This window comes from Phoca vitulina, unplaced genomic scaffold (genome assembly GCF_004348235.1).
Source record: "Phoca vitulina isolate PV1807 unplaced genomic scaffold, GSC_HSeal_1.0 scaffold86, whole genome shotgun sequence".
NCBI lineage: Eukaryota > Metazoa > Chordata > Mammalia > Carnivora > Phocidae > Phoca > Phoca vitulina.
Genome location: NW_022589789.1, coordinates 4197701 through 4205729, shown reverse-complemented (window position 1 = coordinate 4205729; position 8029 = coordinate 4197701).

The window sequence follows — 8029 nt, the reverse complement described above, 5'->3', positions numbered from 1 at the left end:
GGTTTAAAATCTAATTTGTCTGATATAAGGATTGCCACCCCAGCTTTCTTTTGGTGTCCATTAGCATGGTAAATGGTTTTCTGCCCCTTTTTTCAATCTGGAGGTGTCTTTGGGTCTAAAATGAGTCTCTTACAGGCAGCATATCGATGGTCTTCTTTCTTTATCCAATCTCATACACTGTGTCTTTTGATTGGGACATTTAGCCCATTTACATTCAGGGTAACTATTGAAAGATAGGAATTTAGTGCCATTGTATTGCCTGTAAGGTGACTTACTGTATATTGTCTGTGTTCCTTTCTGGTCTATGTTGCTTTTAGGCTGTCTCTTTGCTTAGAGGACCCCTTTCAATATTTCTTGTAGGGACGGTTTTGTGTTTGCAAATTCCTTTAGTTTTTGTTTGTCCTGGAAGCTTTTTGTCTCTCCTTCTATTTTCAATGACAGCCAAGCTGGATATAGTATTCTTGGCTGCATATTTTTCTCATTTAGTGCTCTGAATATATCATGCCAGTCCTTTTGGCCTGCCAGGTCTCTGTGGATAGGTCTGTTGCCAATCTAATGTTTCTACCATTGTAGGTTACAGATCTCTTCTCCTGAGCTGCTTTCAGGATTTTCTTTTTGTTTTTGAGACTAGTAAGTTTTACTATTAGATGTTGGGGCATTGACCTATTTTTATTGATTTTGAGAAGGGTTCTCTGTGCCTCCTGGATTTTGATGCCTGTTTCCTTCCCCAAATTAAGGAAGTTCTCTGCTATAATTTGCTCCAATATACCTTCTGCCCCTCTCTCTCTTTCTTGTTCTTCTGGGATCCCAATTATTCTAATATTGTTACGCTTATGGTATCATTTATCTCTCGAATTCTGCCCTCATGATCCGTATTTGTTTATCTCTCTTTTTATCAGCTTCTTTATTTTCCATCATTTGGTCTTCTATATCACTGATTCTCTCTTCTACCTCATTTTTTATTGCACCTCATTAATAGCCTTTTTGATTTCAGTTGGTTAGATTTTAGTTCTTTTATTTCTACCAAAAGAGTTTCTCTAATATCTTCCATGCTTTTTTCAAGCCCAGCTGGTATCTTTAAAATCATCATTCTGAACTCTAGTTCTGACATCTTAGTAATGTCCGTATTGATTAGGTCCCTGGCAGTCGGTACTGCCTCTTGTTCTTTTTGTTGAGGTGATTTTTTCCATCTTGTCATTTTGTCCAGAGGAGATTAGATGCGTAAGAGAACAAAATGCTAGCAGGGTAACAACGTCCCCAGAAAATATACACTAAACAAATCAGAAAAGAACTGAAACTGGGGGGCAAAAAAGGGAAAGAAGGAAAAAGAAAAAGATAAAGACAAACAAAGACAATACAAAACAAAAAAACAGAATATGATCAAATATGATCAGGCTGGTGCATAGATCAGTGCCACACACTAGATATTGGGCGTATTTTGGTCTGTTAGAAGAAAGTGCCTCCCAAAATTTTAAAGGAAGAAAAACTTATATATGTACAAAAATAAGGGTTAATACAATGAAGGGTTGGAAGATGACTGTAAGGATGAAAATTATAAAAGATTTTATAAAAGGAATTGATAAGTTGGTTGAAAGAACAAAGAAGAGGATTTAAAAAATAAAAGGAAGAGAATGTGATCAGGCAGGATACTAGAACAAAGCCATACACTAGAGATTTAGGGTATATTTTGATCCATTACTAGAAACTGTATCTCAAAATTTTAAAGAGAGAATATATATATATATGTTATTGGGTCTTAGTGGATACTGAGCACATGACCCATGGATGTGAAATAGTCTTACATCCAGAAACCAACAAAAGTTATAAATATTTTGTTCTCCAATTAGTATATACATACATATATATACATATATATATATGTATATATACCAAAAATAAGGGTAACTACTATGAAGGATAGAATATGACTCTAAAGATGAAAAATAAAAAAGATTTTTTAAAAAAGGGATTGATAAGATGTTGGTTGAAAAAGAAGAATTCAAAAAAAGTAAAGAAAAAAAAGACAGTTAAAAAAAATTAACTTTGAAAGACTAAAGAATCATGGGAAATAAGCCATGAATTCTATGTGCAGTATTCCCCTAGCGCTGGAGTTCTGCCATTCTTATTGATCGGTAAAGTTGGTCTTTCCTGGCTGTACTTGCTGATCTTCTGGGGGAGGGGCCTGTTGCCGTGGTTCGCAAATGTCTTTGCCAGAGGCAGAATTGCCCCCCCCCTTGCTGGTCTGGGCTAAGTAACCTGCTCAGATTTGCTCTCGGGAGCTTTTGTTCCCTGCAAGCTTTCCATACAGCTTTGGAGGACACGAGTGAAAATGGCCGCCTCCCACTCTCTGCCCCTGAGGAGCTGAGAACTCGGGGCCCCACTCCTCAGTGAGCCCCCAGAGAAAAGCAGTCAATCGCTCCCTTCTCCCCCGTCTCTGGCCGCACTCCGTGCTCACCTGGCCTGTGACCCAACATTTCTATCTCTGGCACCCGACCCCGTGTGGAGTCTCCAAACCCAGCAGATCCCTGTGGTGCGCTCCTGCGCTGCTCCTCCCGAGGGAGGAAGGGGGAGTCTCCCCAGATCTGCTGCTTGTTGAGTCCCTGCTGGAAGAGCAGTGGCCCGACTGTGCCGCGGATCACGGTTTATGGCAATCCCGAGCTGAGAGCCTGCTCCTCGGCTCCGTCTCTGCAGCCGGCTTCCCTGCTCTGATACCTGGGAGCTCTGCCACACTCAGGCACCACCGGTCTTTCTGTGACCCCGAGGGTCCCGAGACCACACTGTCCCATGAGGGTTCCACTCCCCGCTTAGCCACTGGAGCAACGTCCCTCAGCAGAGTCAACTTCTAAAAGTCCCAATTTTGTGCTCTGTTGTTCTATCACTTGCCAGAAGCGGCCAACAGAGGCCCACTTCCCCGCTGTCTATCCTCCCGAATATCACCACATGTCCTACCTTCCAGAAAGTGGTCGCTTTTCTGTTCAGAGAGTTGTTGCTATTCTTTTCTTCGATCTCCTATTGAGTTTGTAGGTGTTCAGAATGGTTTGATCCCTATCCAGCTGAATTCTTGGGACCAGACGAAATCCAGGTCTCCTACTCCTCTGCCATTTTGCTCCACACCTCTAAACTATTTTAAATTAATCATATCAGAAGATTGTTTTTCTGTGGTTCATGAGTATGTATATGAGCATCTATTTTGTAGAAAATTTACACTTTGATTTAAAATACCCTAATTGGAGAACAAAGTATTCATAACTTTTGTTGGTTTCTGGATGTAAGACTATTTCACATCCATGGGTCATATGCTCAGTATCCACTAAGACCCAATAACAGACCAATAGTATCTCAAGGAGCCTATACCTTTCAGGCAGATGTTGGGTTCAGTAGCCCAACAGTCACCTCTGACTTGTAACATTGTCTTGTCATAGACTCAAACTGGTAGAGAAGTTGGTGAGAACCGTAACTCAAAAGTCAAATGTGGATTAAAGGAACAAAGCAGCCTGAGAGGCCTGTTAAAGGAGCTATAAGGCATCCTATTGGTTGGTACCCTCTCAAAGGTAGAGGCCTTTTTGGTAAACTTATAGATGAATGCCATTGAGATGCCTGCATGGGTAATATGAGAGTAACAATAGCTGAATAGTCCCACTAATTGCTGGGCCTCCTTCGTATTTATTGGGCTAGAGAGGGAAAAAAGAAACTTGACTCCTTGGAGCTTGAAGTGAGACAATGTACCCCTTTCCATTTTGCTCTCAAGTATTTTACTTGGGTATTAGGTTCTTGTACCTTGTTTATATTAATGGTCCAGCTATGTTGCTGCATGTGAGTCATTACAGTATCTAGTCCTTGTTGGGTAGTGCTCTTGTCTAGGTCCAGTGATACTAGTGGAAAGTTAGTACTTGATCTGGAAGCAGGGCTTTTATTCCAGGTTATGGGCTTATGGAAGGACATTTAAAGTATATTATAACCCAATGCACATAAGGTAAACTTATGATCCTAATTACCTGTGTGAACAGGGATGCTAGAAAGGGCATTTGTGCCCTTTGTTGTTACATACCTATTTCACTCAGCCTGGGTGGTAAACCTCTTTGAAGGTCACAATTCCAAGTGACACCACATCCAGTTCTGTACTATGGTGTTGAGCTGACTATAATAAATTGTGTCTTTAGGCACCCAAGGCCTTACACACAGACTGAAAGGGCTTATGAATAGAGAAAAAAATGTCATGGAGAACTTTTGTTTCATTAAACTCACCAATGAGGGCAAATATTTTTTTCCTCCCCCAGGTAGTTGTTTTTGGATGGCAAAAGTCCAAGGCACTGGTAGCCTAGTAGGTTTATAGTTTTCCATATGCCAAACTAAAATGGTGCTAAAATAAAACAGTTGTTATTAGAGATTAGGGGTAAAAATGAGTGTGATGTACATAGAAAATACATCTATACAATAATACATTCAGTAATGGAAGCCGTAACAATGGAGATTTTTAGTGGTCTGTAGGGACATACCCATAGTTGAGTTTAGATAAGGGTCCCATGTGTGGAACTCAAACACAAAGCAATTGGGCATTATCTATTTCCCCCTCATCCTAGCTACAGAGATCACAGTTATATGTATATCAATGTCCAAAAGTCCTAGAAATTCAATTCTCATCCCTCTTCCCATTGAAGTATGACCTCAGCATATATCCTCATGTCCCAGTTGGGGATATAGGGACCTTGACCTAACTCTGATTCTTGTTTGTATTGAAAGTTGAAAGGTTGGATAAAAGTAGGTGGTGGGGAAGGAGAGGTCTCTGGTTATCTTAAGGTTCACTGAGAAGTGCAGAAGGAAGAACACTTGTGTTAATCATAGATATCACCACCATTTGGCTTCTAGTGGGGCTGTGGGTTGGGTCGCCTATGGACCACTATCTGGCCATGACATGGACCACTATCTGGTCATGAATCCTTGGTGGAGAGTCCATTAATGTCATCCTTGAGACCCCATTGTTGAGTAACCAGACCCAGAGATTTCCTTGATTGTTCAGAAGTGGGTTCCTGATTAACATTTTTTAGGTCACTCCTTTCACTAGTCAAAACTTTTTATCTCACGTTAGCTGGTTTTTCCTTGCCCTGAAATTTGTCAGTTAAGATCCAGGTTGTCTTGTAAACCAATTGACATAACCTTATAAGGAGTTTTAATGGAGCTAGAAACCAGCAAAGGTGACACAAATGAGCCTGTAAATCTGAGGCTAGTTAACAGTCTCATTACCTACTTAGTGTTCTTGCTCCCCATTGTTTAACAAAAGGGCCATCAGAGTGGCTCATTGGACATCTTGTAGGTAGCTATAAAGGTGGTCCAAACAACCTTTCTGGTGTCAGGAAACTCAACATGGGTGGTCCAAACCTGAGAAAGGAGCTGAGGAAGGAGTGTGTCTAGTGTTCATATTATTGCCTTCCCCCCTTCCTTGTCTTCCTTGAGCAAGTGACCACTGTGAGGGCACTCTGAATGAGTGGGTCTGTTGCGATGCATCCCCTCACTAAGTTTCACAAGTTATCTCCTTAATGACTAAGGCAACCTACCTCATATTATATGGTCTCCTGAGCTCACTGGCAAAGCAATTTTTAAGGTTCTGTATACTTGTTCATTAAAAATGAGTCTCAGAAATTTACTACATCATAGGCTGTTCATTAGTGCTAGGGATATTCCTAGACTAACAATAGTTTAGTGCAATTCAGCAAGCATGGTTTATAATGACTTTGGAAAAAAACTACCTTTTTTTCTGATTTATCTTTCATGTTTCATTTTGTAAAGGTAAATAATCTATTTTTTAATTTTCTTTCTGTTCTTTCTTAAAAGAGAATTCACTAGATAGCCTCTCTATCAGTTTTTATTCCACTTAAAATTATATCCTAGAAATTCCTCCCAATTTGATGGGATTGTTTTTCATTCCTTTTATAATTGCATGTACAGTTGTTTGGACCATACTATATACCATAATCGATATTACCATAGTCTATGCTATATACCTTAGTTTATCAAACCAATCTCCTATGTTTATACATTTATGTGGTTTTGAGTATTTTGCAATTACAAATATGCTGTAATGAATAATCTTGCACACATATATTTTCATTGCTTGGTCTATAATTATGTTTTAATATAAAGTATTAAGAAAATTAAAAACTAAATTGAAACATATTTGAGAACTAGGAATATTAATAAAATAATGAGACAGGTTCAATACATATCCATTAAAACTCTTCTCACTATTTTCATATTGGATCTAGAATTATGATAATTTACTTATAACTTTTTAAAAATGAGAGAAAAGATTTCTGTACATTTGTCAATATTTTGAAAGCATGGAATATCACAATATATTTGTTTTTCCATTTACTGAACTAAATGCCTCTCTTTATGTAACTCACGATAAAGTACCGGAAAATCTTGTGTTTGAGCCTCAAGTTTCAGTGTCAAAAACCCATCTGCAAGTAAGGGAAAAAAGAGCTTCTAAAGGGGAAAGAGTCAGTAGTAAGTATAGTAATTGTAGGTAATTTTTTTTAATTTAAATTCAATTATCCAACATATAGTATATACTTAGTTTCAGATGAAGTATTCAGTAATTTCTCAGTTGTGTATAACACCCAGTGTTTATCACATCATGTGCCCTCCTTAATGCCCATCACCCAATTCCATCTCCCCACCCACCTCCCTTCTAGCAGCCCTCAGTTTGTATCCTATATTTAAGAGTCTCTCATGGTTTTTCTCCCTCTCTAATGACTTCCTATTCAGTTTTTCCTCCCTTAACCTATGATTCTCTGTGCTGTTTCTTACATTCCACAAATGAGTGAAACCATATGATAATTGTCTTTCTCTGCTTGACTTATTACACTCAACATATCTTCCAGTTCCATCCATGTCAATGTAAATGGTAAGTATTCACCCTTTTTGATGTCTGAGTAATATTCCATTGTATATATGAACCACATCTTTACCCATTCATCTGTTGAAGAACATCTTGGCTCCTTTCACAGTTTGGCTATTGTGGACATTGCTGCTATGAACATTGGGGTGCAGGTGCCCCTTCAAATCACTACATTTGTGTCTTTCGGGTAAATGCCTAGTAGTGTAATTGCTGGGTCATAGGGGAGCTCTATTTTCAACTTTTTGAGGAACCTCCATACTGTTTTCCAGAGTGGCTGTACCAGCTTGCATTCCTGCCAAAAGTGTAAGAGGGTTCCCCTTTCTCCCCATCCTCGCCAACATTTGTTGTTTCCTGTCTTATTAATTTTAGCCATTCAGACAGGTGTAAGGTGGTATCTCAATGTGGTTTTGTTTTGTATTTCCCTGATGCCAAGTGATGTGGAGAATTTTTTCATATGTATGTTGGCCATTTGTATGTCTTCTATGGAGAAATGTCTGTTCATGACTTCTGCCTATTTTTTACTGGGTTATTTCTTTTTTGGGTGTTGAGTTTGATAAGTTCTTTATAGATCTTGACTACTAGCCTTTTATCTGATATGTCATTTGCAAATATCTTCTCCCATTCCATAGGTTGCCTTTTAGTTTTGTTGACTGTTTCTTTTGCTGTGGAGAAGCTTTTTATCTTGATGAAGTCCCAAGAGTTCATTTTTGTTTTTGTTTCCCTTGTCTTTGGAGACATTTCTAGCAAGGAGTTATTGTGGCTGAGGTCGAAAGTTGCTGCCTGTGTTCCCTAGGATTTTGATGGATTCCTGTCTCACATTGAGGTCTTTCATCCACTTTGAGTTTATTTTTGTGTATGGTGTAAGAAAATGCTCCAGTTTCATTCTTCTGAATGTGGCTGTCCTATGTTCCCAACACCATTTGTTGAAGAGACTGTCTTTTTTCCATTGGATATTCTTTACTGTGTTGTTGAAGATTAGTTGGCCATAGACTTGAGGGTCCATTTGTTGGTTCTGTATTCTGTTCCATTGATCTACGTGTCTGTTTTTGTGCCAGTATACTGTCTTGGTGATTACAGCCTTGTAATAGAGCTGGAAGTCCAGCATTGTGATGCCACCAGCTTTAGTTTTTT